This window comes from Ranitomeya imitator, chromosome 1 (assembly GCF_032444005.1).
Source record: "Ranitomeya imitator isolate aRanImi1 chromosome 1, aRanImi1.pri, whole genome shotgun sequence".
In the NCBI taxonomy this organism is placed as follows: domain Eukaryota; kingdom Metazoa; phylum Chordata; class Amphibia; order Anura; family Dendrobatidae; genus Ranitomeya; species Ranitomeya imitator.
The window spans coordinates 646,571,489-646,583,601 of NC_091282.1; the positions used below are offsets into that span (position 1 = coordinate 646,571,489).

Below are 12,113 nucleotides of genomic sequence, written 5' to 3' on the forward strand. Positions count from 1 at the left end.
GGGATCATTAGTAGAAAGGATCATTAGGGATGTGAGTGGGGATCATTAGTAGTGGGGATGCGCGCGTTGATCGCCCCCAGCCCCCACCATAGCGCTCTCGGTGCAATCCTGGGGTCGCCTCGCCCTCCCCTCCCAGTCACACATGGAAGTCTTCGCATCCTCTGTAGTTTCCTTGTGAAAACTTCCTGCACATTCCCGGCCGCACACTTTCCTGCCTGCAGTCCTGTCAGCCGGAGCGCAGCCCCCCGCACTGTGAGGACCCCACCAGCAGCACACAGGTGAGTGCAGCCCCTCCTGCTGCCATGGGCCCCCTGCCCACACACTGTATGGGACTGTATCAGGTTGGGGGGATTATATACTGGTCCAGGGGGCAGTACACAAGTGCTCACCATTCCTGAGCCAATTCTTAGCACCCATGTCACTTATTCCAGCCAACAGAGTCCCGCCACGGGTCACCTCTTCCCACAGAAGCACAGAGTATTTCAGGAGTAGAGACTGGTCAGCCCTGGTGATTACAGTGAGGACAGACCAGGATCCGGCACTGTTTATGGGGGGACCCTCTGCCGGTCACTGGACCCTCATTGTGTGGGCACTCTGGCCCTGTTTATTTGGCAGCGTTTAGAAACACTGTTGGCACTGGTTATAGGGGAACTGAGGTGTTTGTGAGGTACTGACCGACACTGGGCACATGGGAATGTTTATAGTACTGTATAGGGGACACTAGCTGCTTTTGGGTATGTGGGAACTTTGACACTGTGTATGGCGGTCTGGTTGGGACTATTTACGGGGCAGCCTGGTTGGCACTGTATACGGGGCAGTCTTGTTGGCATTTCTTATGGGGCAGTCTGGTTGGCACTGTTTATGGGGCAGTCTGGTTGGCACTGTATATGGGGAAGTCTGGTTGGCATTGCTTATGGGGCAGTCTGGTTGGCACTGTTTATGGGGCAGTCTGGTTGGCACTGTATACGGGGCAGTCTGGTTGGCATTGCTTATGGGGCAGTCTGGTTGGGACTATTTACGGGGCAGCCTGGTTGGCACTGTATACGGGGCAGTCTTGTTGGCATTTCTTATGGGGCAGTCTGGTTGGCACTGTTTATGGGGCAGTCTGGTTGGCACTGTATATGGGGAAGTCTGGTTGGCATTGCTTATGGGGCAGTCTGGTTGGCACTGTTTATGGGGCAGTCTGGTTGGCACTGTATACGGGGCAGTCTGGTTGGCATTGCTTATGGGGCAGTCTGGTTGGGACTATTTACGGGGCAGCCTGGTTGGCACTGTATACGGGGCAGTCTTGTTGGCATTTCTTATGGGGCAGTCTGGTTGGCACTGTTTATGGGGCAGTCTGGTTGGCACTGTATATGGGGAAGTCTGGTTGGCATTGCTTATGGGGCAGTCTGGTTGGCACTGTTTATGGGGCAGTCTGGTTGGCACTGTATACGGGGCAGTCTGGTTGGCATTGCTTATGGGGCAGTCTGGTTGGGACTATTTACGGGGCAGCCTGGTTGGCACTGTATACGGGGCAGTCTTGTTGGCATTTCTTATGGGGCAGTCTGGTTGGCACTGTTTATGGGGCAGTCTGGTTGGCACTGTATATGGGGAAGTCTGGTTGGCATTGCTTATGGGGCAGTCTGGTTGGCACTGTTTATGGGGCAGTCTGGTTGGCACTGTATACGGGGCAGTCTGGTTGGCATTGCTTATGGAGCAGTCTGGTTGGCACTATTTATGGGCAGTCTGGTTGGCACTGTTTATGGGGCAGTCTGGTTGGCACTGTATATGGGGAAGTCTGGTTGGCATTGCTTATGGGGCAGTCTGGTTGGCACTGTTTATGGGGCAGTCTGGTTGGCACTGTATACGGGGCAGTCTGGTTGGCATTGCTTATGGGGCAGTCTGGTTGGGACTATTTACGGGGCAGCCTGGTTGGCACTGTATACGGGGCAGTCTTGTTGGCATTTCTTATGGGGCAGTCTGGTTGGCACTGTTTATGGGGCAGTCTGGTTGGCACTGTATATGGGGAAGTCTGGTTGGCATTGCTTATGGGGCAGTCTGGTTGGCACTGTTTATGGGGCAGTCTGGTTGGCACTGTATACGGGGCAGTCTGGTTGGCATTGCTTATGGAGCAGTCTGGTTGGCACTATTTATGGGCAGTCTGGTTGGCACTGTTTATGGGGCAGTCTGGTTGGCATTGCTTATGGGGCAGTCTGGTTGGCACTGTTTATGGGGCAGTCTGGTTGGCACTGTATACGGGGCAGTCTGGTTGGCATTGCTTATGGGGCAGTCTGGTTGGCACTATTTACGGGCAGTCTGGTTGGCACTGTTTATGGGGCAGTCTGGTTGGTACTGTTAATGGGGCAGTCTGGTTGGCACTGTTTATGGGGCAGTCTGGTTGGCACTGTTTATGGGGCTGTTTGGTTGGCATTGCTTATGGGGCAGTCTGGTTGGCACTGTTTATGGGGCAGTCTGGTTGGCACTGTATACGGGGCAGTCTGGTTGGCATTGCTTATGGGGCAGTCTGGTTGGGACTATTTACGGGGCAGCCTGGTTGGCACTGTATACGGGGCAGTCTTGTTGGCATTTCTTATGGGGCAGTCTGGTTGGCACTGTTTATGGGGCAGTCTGGTTGGCACTGTATATGGGGAAGTCTGGTTGGCATTGCTTATGGGGCAGTCTGGTTGGCACTGTTTATGGGGCAGTCTGGTTGGCACTGTATACGGGGCAGTCTGGTTGGCATTGCTTATGGAGCAGTCTGGTTGGCACTATTTATGGGCAGTCTGGTTGGCACTGTTTATGGGGCAGTCTGGTTGGCATTGCTTATGGGGCAGTCTGGTTGGCACTGTTTATGGGGCAGTCTGGTTGGCACTGTATACGGGGCAGTCTGGTTGGCATTGCTTATGGGGCAGTCTGGTTGGCACTATTTACGGGCAGTCTGGTTGGCACTGTTTATGGGGCAGTCTGGTTGGTACTGTTAATGGGGCAGTCTGGTTGGCACTGTTTATGGGGCAGTCTGGTTGGCACTGTTTATGGGGCTGTTTGGTTGGCATTGCTTATGGGGCAGTCTGGTTGGCACTGTTTATGGGGCAGTCTGGTTGGCACTGTATACGGGGCAGTCTGGTTGGCATTGCTTATGGGGCAGTCTGGTTGGCACTATTTACGGACAGTCTGGTTGGCACTGTTTATGGGGCAGTCTGGTTGGCATTGCTTATGGGGCAGTCTGGTTGGCACTGTTTACAGGGCAGTCTGGTTGGCACTGTTTATGGGGCAGTCTGGTTGGTACTGTTAATGGGGCAGTCTGGTTGGCACTGTTTATGGGGCAGTCTGGTTGGCACTGTTTATGGGGCTGTTTGGTTGGCATTGCTTATGGGACAGTCTGGTTGGCACTGTTTATGGGGCAGTCTGGTTGGCACTGTTTATGGGGCTGTTTGGTTGGCATTGCTTATGGGGCAGTCTGGTTGGCACTGTTTACGGGGCAGTCTGGTTGGCACTGTTTACGGGGCAGTCTGGTTGGCATTGGTTTGGGGCAGTCTGGTTGGCACTGTTTATGGGGCAGTCTGGTTGGCACTGTTTACGGGGCAGTCTGGTTGGCACTGTTTATGGGGCAGTCTGGTTGGCACTGTTTATTGGGCAGTCTGGTTGGCATTGCTTATGGGGCAGTCTGGCTCTGTTTATGGGCAGTCTGGTTGGCACTGTTTACGGGGCAGTCTGGCATTGCTTATGGGGCAGTCTGGTTGGCATTGCTTATGGGGCAGTCTGGTTGGCACTGTTTATGGGGCAGTCTGGCTGGCACTATTTACGGGGCAGTCTGGTTGACATTGCTTATGGGGCAGTCTGGTTGGCACTGTTTATGCGGCAGTCTGGTTGGCACTGTTAATGGGGCAGTCTCTTTGGCACTGTTTATGGGGCAGTCTGGTTGGCACTGTATACGGGGCAGTCTGGTTGGCATTGCTTATGGGGCAGTCTGGTTGGCACTGTTTACGGGGCAGTCTGGTTGGCACTGTTTATGGGGCAATCTGGTTGGCACTGTTTACGGGGCAGTCTGGTTGGCACTGTTTATGGGGCAATCTGGTTGGCACTGTTTACGGGGCAGTCTGGTTGGCACTGTTTATGGGGCAGTCTGCTTGGTATTGCTTATGGGGCAGTTTGGTTGGCACTGTTAATGGGGCAGTCTGTTTGGCACTTTTTCAGGGGCAGTCTGGTTGGCACTGTTTACGGGGCAGTCTGGTTGGCATTGCTTATGGGGCAATCTGGTTGGCACTGTTAATGGGGCAGTCAGGTTGGCACAGTTTATGGGGCAGTCTGGTTGGCATTGCTTATGGGGCAGTCTGGTTGGCACTGTTTACAGGGCAGTCTGGTTGGCACTGTTTATGGGGCAGTCTGGTTGGCATTGCTTATGGGGCAATCTGGTTGGCACTGTTTATGGGGCAGTCTGGTTAGCACAGTTTATGGGGCAGTCTGGTTGGCATTGCTTATGGGGCAATCTGGTTGGCACTGTTTATGGGGCAGTCTGGTTAGCACAGTTTATGGGGCAGTCTGGTTGGCATTGCTTATGGGGCAGTCTGGTTGGCACTATTTACAGGGCAGTCTGGTTGGCAACTGTTTATGGGGCAGTCTGGTTGTTATAGCTTATGAGGCAGTCTGGTTGGTACTGTTAATGGGGCAGTCTGGTTGGCACTGTTTATGGGGCAGTCTGGTTGGTACTGTTTACGGGGCAGTCTGTTTGGCACTGTTTATGGGGCAGTCTGCTTGGTATTGCTTATGGGGCAGTTTGGTTGGCACTGTTAATGGGGCAGTCTGTTTGGCACTTTTTCAGGGGCAGTCTGGTTGGCACTGTTTACGGGGCAGTCTGGTTGGCATTGCTTATGGGGCAATCTGGTTGGCACTGTTAATGGGGCTGTCAGGTTGGCACTGTTTATGGGGCAGTCTGGTTAGCACAGTTTATGGGGCAGTCTGGTTGGCGTTGCTTATGGGGCAGACTGGTTGGCACTGTTTACAGGGCAGTCTGGTTGGCACTGTTTATGGGGCAGTCTGGTTGGCATTGCTTATGAGGCAGTCTGGTTGGTACTGTTAATGGGGCAGTCTGGTTGGCACTGTTTATGGGGCAGTCTGGTTGGCACTGTTTATGGGGCAGTCTGGTTGGCATTGCTTATGGGGCAGTCTGGTTGGCACTGTTAATGAGGCAGTCTGGTTGGCACTGTTTACGGGGCAGTCTGGTTGGCATTGGTTTGGGGCAGTCTGGTTGGCACTGTTTATGGGGCAGTCTGGTTGGCACTGTTTACGGGGCAGTCTGGTTGGCACTGTTTATGGGGCAGTCTGGTTGGCACTGTTTATTGGGCAGTCTGGTTGGCATTGCTTATGGGGCAGTCTGGCTCTGTTTATGGGCAGTCTGGTTGGCACTGTTTACGGGGCAGTCTGGCATTGCTTATGGGGCAGTCTGGTTGGCATTGCTTATGGGGCAGTCTGGTTGGCACTGTTTACGGGGCAGTCTGGTTGGCACTGTTTATGGGGCAGTCTGGCTGGCACTATTTACGGGGCAGTCTGGTTGACATTGCTTATGGGGCAGTCTGGTTGGCACTGTTTATGCGGCAGTCTGGTTGGCACTGTTAATGGGGCAGTCTCTTTGGCACTGTTTATGGGGCAGTCTGGTTGGCACTGTTTACGGGGCAGTCTGGTTGGCATTGCTTATGGGGCAATCTGGTTGGCACTGTTAATGGGGCAGTCAGGTTGGCACAGTTTATGGGGCAGTCTGGTTGGCATTGCTTATGGGGCAGTCTGGTTGGCACTGTTTACAGGGCAGTCTGGTTGGCACTGTTTATGGGGCAGTCTGGTTGGCATTGCTTATGGGGCAATCTGGTTGGCACTGTTTATGGGGCAGTCTGGTTAGCACAGTTTATGGGGCAGTCTGGTTGGCATTGCTTATGGGGCAGTCTGGTTGGCACTGTTTACAGGGCAGTCTGGTTGGCACTGTTTATGGGGCAGTCTGGTTGTTATAGCTTATGAGGCAGTCTGGTTGGTACTGTTAATGGGGCAGTCTGGTTGGCACTGTTTATGGGGCAGTCTGGTTGGTACTGTTTACGGGGCAGTCTGTTTGGCACTGTTTATGGGGCAGTCTGCTTGGTATTGCTTATGGGGCAGTTTGGTTGGCACTGTTAATGGGGCAGTCTGTTTGGCACTTTTTCAGGGGCAGTCTGGTTGGCACTGTTTACGGGGCAGTCTGGTTGGCATTGCTTATGGGGCAATCTGGTTGGCACTGTTAATGGGGCTGTCAGGTTGGCACTGTTTATGGGGCAGTCTGGTTAGCACAGTTTATGGGGCAGTCTGGTTGGCGTTGCTTATGGGGCAGTCTGGTTGGCACTGTTTACAGGGCAGTCTGGTTGGCACTGTTTATGGGGCAGTCTGGTTGGCATTGCTTATGAGGCAGTCTGGTTGGTACTGTTAATGGGGCAGTCTGGTTGGCACTGTTTATGGGGCAGTCTGGTTGGCACTGTTTATGGGGCAGTCTGGTTGGCATTGCTTATGGGGCAGTCTGGTTGGCACTGTTAATGGGGCAGTCTGGTTGGCACTGTTTACGGGGCAGTCTGGTTGGCATTGCTTTGGGGCAGTCTAGTTGGCACTGTTTATGGGGCAGTCTGGTTGGCACTGTTTACGGGGCAGTCTGGTTGGCACTGTTTATGGGGCAGTCTGGTTGGCATTGCTTATGGGGCAGTCTGGCTCTGTTTATGGGCAGTCTGGTTGGCACTGTTTACGGGGCAGTCTGTTTGGCATTGCTTATGGGGCAGTCTGGTTGGCACTGTTTACGGGGCAGTCTGGTTGACATTGCTTATGGGGCAGTCTGGTTGGCACTGTTTATGCGGCAGTCTGGTTGGCACTGTTAATGGGCAGTCTGTTTGGCACTGTTTATGGGGCAGTCTGGTTGGCATTGCTTATTGGGCAGTCTGGTTGGCACTGTTTACAAGGCAGTCTGGTTGGCACTGTTTACGGGGCAGTCTGGTTGGCACTGTTTATGGGGCAGTCTGGTTGGCATTGCTTATGGGGCAGTCTGGTTGGCACTGTTTATGGGGCAGTCTGGTTGGCATTGCTTATGCGGCAGTCTGGTTGGCACTGTTTATGGGGCAGTCTGGTTGGCACTATTAATGGGGCAGTCTGGTTGGCATTGCTTATGGGGCAGTCTGGTTTTCACTGTTAATGGGGCAGTCAGGTTGGCACTGTTAATGGTGCAGTCTTGCTTGTACTGTTGATGGTGCATTTGCTTTGCACACTGGGAGTGTTTAAGGGGCACTCTCTGGATGGCACTTTTGCCGACCGCTAAATGGGCACCCTTATAATGTTTATGGGGCACCCTGGTGCTGTATATAGGACACCATGATAATGTTTATAGGATAGTCTGGCTGGCAGAGTTAATGTGGGTGGTCCGGCTGTCATTGTGGGCACATGGACAGTATTTGGGGTCAGATTTACGGTGTAGTAAGGATAATCCTGGAGCAGCAGACGCCCCAGTGCGGTCAGTGTATACACTGTACATAGTGCAGTGCGTGTCTTTACCTTTTGGAGAAGAGAATGGCGGTATGACATTGAGGGTCTGTGGAGAGAGGAGACCCCAGGGGTGTAGGACCTGTCTCTGCTAAAGTGACTGCACCCAACGTCTCATCTCCCAGTAGCAGTATTATTTTGTGTTACATTGCGCACCACTGGTATGTTCGGAGCTTTTATATCAGCATTGTATGGCAGTCTTTTCAATCTCTTTATGGTGGGCTTACTTACTATATGCTAAACTTATTTCAGCGCTGATGGTTATATTAGAGAGCCATATGGTGGTCTCTTCCACTGAATGTTAGTTGTTATGAGCTCTGTATGGGGGTATTAGGCTGGTTTCACACTTGTGTTTCAAAACGCATGCGTTTTAAAAAAAAAAAACGCATGGTGAAAAAACGCATGTAAACGCGTGCAAATGCTGCGTTTTTTGACGCATGCGTTTTTGCATGTGGTGAAAAAAACGCAGCGTTTTGACGCGTTTACATGCGTTTTTTTCATGCGTTTGCGTTTTTTAAACGCATGCAGATAAATGTGTGACAGCTGCCAATCATCAAAATAAAGTAAAAAACCCACTATAAACAGAAAGAGCTAGGGTTAGGGGTAGGGTTAGGGGTAGGGATCCTAACCCTAACCCTAAAGGGATCCTAACCCTACCCCTAACCCTAAAGGGATCCTAACCCTAACCCTAATCCTACCCCTAACCCTACCCCTAACCCTACCCTTAAAGGGATTAGGGTTAGGGGTAGGGTTAGGGGTGGGTTTAGGGGTAGGGTTAGGGGTAGGGGTAGGGTTAGGAGTAGGGTTAGGGTTAGGATCCCTTTATCAATTTTATGGTGTGGGGTGGTTTATCAGTGTGTTTTTTTTTTAAAAACGCATGCGTTTTTAATGCATGCAAACGCATGTGGTTAAAAACGCATGTGTTTACATAGACAGCAATGCATTTTTTTGCCGCAAAAAATAAAATACGCTTGCGTTGCAAAAACGCGTCAAAACGCATACAAAAAAAACGCATGCGTTTTTAATGTTATATATAGGGGAAAAAATGCATGCGTTTTTTTTTTGCGTTTTTTACCGCAAAAACGCAAAAAAAAAAATCGCAAATGTGAAACCACCCTTATTTAACCAGTGCTTGGTGGTATTGTTTGAGCACTGCGTGAAAGTCTTATTTCAGCTTTTTTGGTGGATTTTTATTTGATCACTGTATGGTGGTTTTATGAGTTATGTATGGCAGTCTTATTTGAGCACTGTGCTGTAATTTTCTCTCACTACTATTTGGTGGTGCAATATAACTGCGCGAAAGTCTTATTTAGGGTCTTTTTGGAAATTTTATTTCAGCACTGCATGGTGGTAGTCTTTTATTAATGTATGGTGTTTCTATTTGAGCACTGAATAGAGGTATTATTTCATTATTGCATGGTGTTTCTATTTAAGCACTGTATAGTGGCATTAATTATGCACTGTATGGAGATATTATTTGATTAAAGTATGTTGTTTCTATTTGAGCACTGTATGATTGTATTTCTTTAGTACTGTACGGTGGTATTTGATTGTGGAGTTTCTATTTGAGCGCTGTATGGTTGTTTTATTCCAGTACTGTATGGTGGTACATGATTCATTGTGTTTCTGTTTGAGCACTGTATGGTTGTATTATTTCAGCTATTTGATGAGACATTTTGTGGCATTGTTATATACGGTAGATATTGCATATGGTAGTAAATTATTTTGCAGTCCACATGAGGTTACTGACACTGTAGTGCTGTTATTTTGCCTTTTATCAGGCACCATACTGTAAGGAAACTACTATAATACTGCTCCTATGTAGAAGAATATAACTTCTACTAGATGGTGGCCCGATTGTAAGGCATCGGGTATTCTAGAATATGTATGACAGAACTTGTTCAGTAAACGTAGCATGTAACAGCCCATGTAGCATATAGCACAGCTACGTAGCATATAACACTGCAACAAAGCATATAGCAAACCCACGTAGCATATAACAGCCCACGTAGTATATAGCACAGCCATGTAACATATAACACAGCGCACATAGCATATAGCACAGCCACGTAGTATATAGCACAGCCACGTAGCATATAACACAACGACATAGCATATAGCACAGCCACGTAGCATATAACAGCCCACGTAGTATATAGCACAGCCATGTAGTATATAATACAGCCACGTAGTATATAGCACAGCCACGTAGCATATAGCACAGCCACATAGCATATAGCACAGCCACGGAATATATAACAGCCCACGTAGCATATAACAGCCCACGTAGTATATAGCACAGCCACGTAGCATATAGCACAGCCACGTAGAGTATAACAGCCCACGTAGTATATAGCACAGCCACGTAGCATATAAAACAGCCCACGTAGCATATAGCACAGCCATGTAGTATCTAACACAGCCCATGTAGTATATAGCACAGTCCACGTAGTGTATAGCACAGCCACGTAGTATATAGTACAGCCACGAAGTATATAGCACAGGCACAGCCCACGTAGTGTATAGCACAGCCACGTAGTATATAGCAGCCACATAATATATAACACAGCCCACATAGTATATAGCACAGTCCACATAGTATATAACACAGTATACATAGTATACAGCACAATCCACGTAGTGTATAGTACAGTCCATGTAGTATAACACAGCCCACGTAGTATATAGCACAATCCACGTATATAGCACAGTGCATGTAGTATATAGCACAGCCACGTAGTATACTGTATAGCACAGCCACATAGTATATAGCACAGGCATAGCCCACGTAGTGTATAGCACAGCCATGTAGTATATAGCAGCCACATAGTATATAGCACAGCCACGGAGTATATAGCACAGCCACATAGTATATAGCACAGCCACGTAGTATATAGCACAGACCCAGCCCATGTAGGGAATAGCACAGCCACATATATAACACAGCCCACGTAGTATATAGCACAGTCCACGTAGTATATAGCACAGTCCACGTAGTATATAGCACAATCCACGTAGTATATAGGACCTTCCATGTAGTATAACACAGCCCACGTAGTATATAGCACAATCCACATATATAGCACAGTGCACGTAGTATATAGCACAGCCACATAGTATATAGCACAGCCACGTAGTATATAGCACAGGCACATCCCACGTAGTGTATAGCACAGTCACGTACTATATAACAGCCACATAGTATATAGCACAGCCCATGTAGTATATAGCACAGCCCACGTAGTATATAGCACAGCCCACGTAGTATATAGCAGTGTGGGTACCATATCCCTGTTTAAAAAATAATTAAAATAAAAAATAGTTATATACTCACCTTCCAGCGCCCCCCGGATCCAGCCCAGGAGTTAGCGATGCTCTTGCCAGGTCCGTTCCCAGTGATGCTTTGCGGCAATAACCCGTGATGACGTAGCGGTCTCGCGTTATCCTACGTCATCTGGGATCATTTCGCAAAGCATCACTGGGAACGGAGCTGCCGAGAGCATCGCGAGGATGGGGAAGGCTTCGGGGGCCGCCGGAAGGTGAGAATAGCACGATTTTTTTTTATTATTTTTAACATGATATCATTTTACTATTGATGCTGCATGGACAGCATCAATAGTAAAGCCTGTCGCGGCCGGCCAGGCGCGACCAATCAGCGACGCGGGATTTCCGTTTCAGACAAACAGACGGAAATGGACCTTAGACAATTGCATAGTAGATAATACTGCCCCCTATGCACAAGACTATAACTACTATAATACTGCCCCTATGTACAAGATCATGACTCTGAAGTGGAAGGATCACAGTTATGGTTATATCTGTCAGAAGTTTCTCAGTTTTCCTGTTATCTTCGCTGGCATCTTTTCATTAGGAGCATTTTAAGTTCTCATAAAATTACATTTACTGTGGAATAACATGATTGCGGTTCCCATAAATACTGGATATGTGAGGGACAGCATTACATGTTTTCCCATAACCCTTCTGACATGATGAAAATGATCTCTGAGAAAGACACGTAGAAGCATTTTATCATGGACAAGAGTGTGACTTAGAGTCATTACATCTGACAGTATAAAGAGGGGGTCATTTTCGTGACCTCATACAAGGACACCAAGTCCTGACATGTTTGGCGTCCGTCACCCGCCTGTGCTGCGTGATATCGAGCGACAGCAGGAAGAGAGTCCTCACACTGATAATTATACACTGCTTATAATTGGACATTGGGATAATAAAAGTAATGTACAGGGAACAAGTACATGCCTCATCAGGCCATAGCGCGGTGACTACTTGGATAAGGGATGACCCCGAAACGCGTTGTCGTGGTCAATTGCCACATAAATGTTCTTCTTTTGGTCTACAAGGTATTTCACTGGTTTGTTCTCTATTGCTATTTCTTAAATTGGGGAGCTGCCGCTGACAGCCATTTTTAAAGCTATCGAGAAGGGACTTTGGTAACCCTCCATTGTTATCCACTTGTCTCTGCTCCAACGCCATGCTCCACTTATTCATTCTTTGGCATGTGGCAGTGTCTGTTACCGCGCGTTTTCGACTGACATGACAAGGCCTTTTTAGGGCAGTTCAGGCGGCAGCACTCC

General features: G+C 49.0%; 1 protein-coding gene across 1 annotated transcript in view; it reads left to right on the top strand.

Moving 5' to 3' along the window:
- The first annotated feature begins 189 nt into the window (after positions 1–189).
- The window catches only part of PEAR1 (platelet endothelial aggregation receptor 1), a 142,122-nt gene continuing 130,198 nt past the window's right edge, over positions 190–12,113 (top strand). Inside the window, exon 1 of the mRNA XM_069728242.1 lies at positions 190–278. The gene's annotated coding sequence lies outside the window, so the exon portion shown is untranslated. The remainder of the gene's footprint in view (positions 279–12,113) is intronic.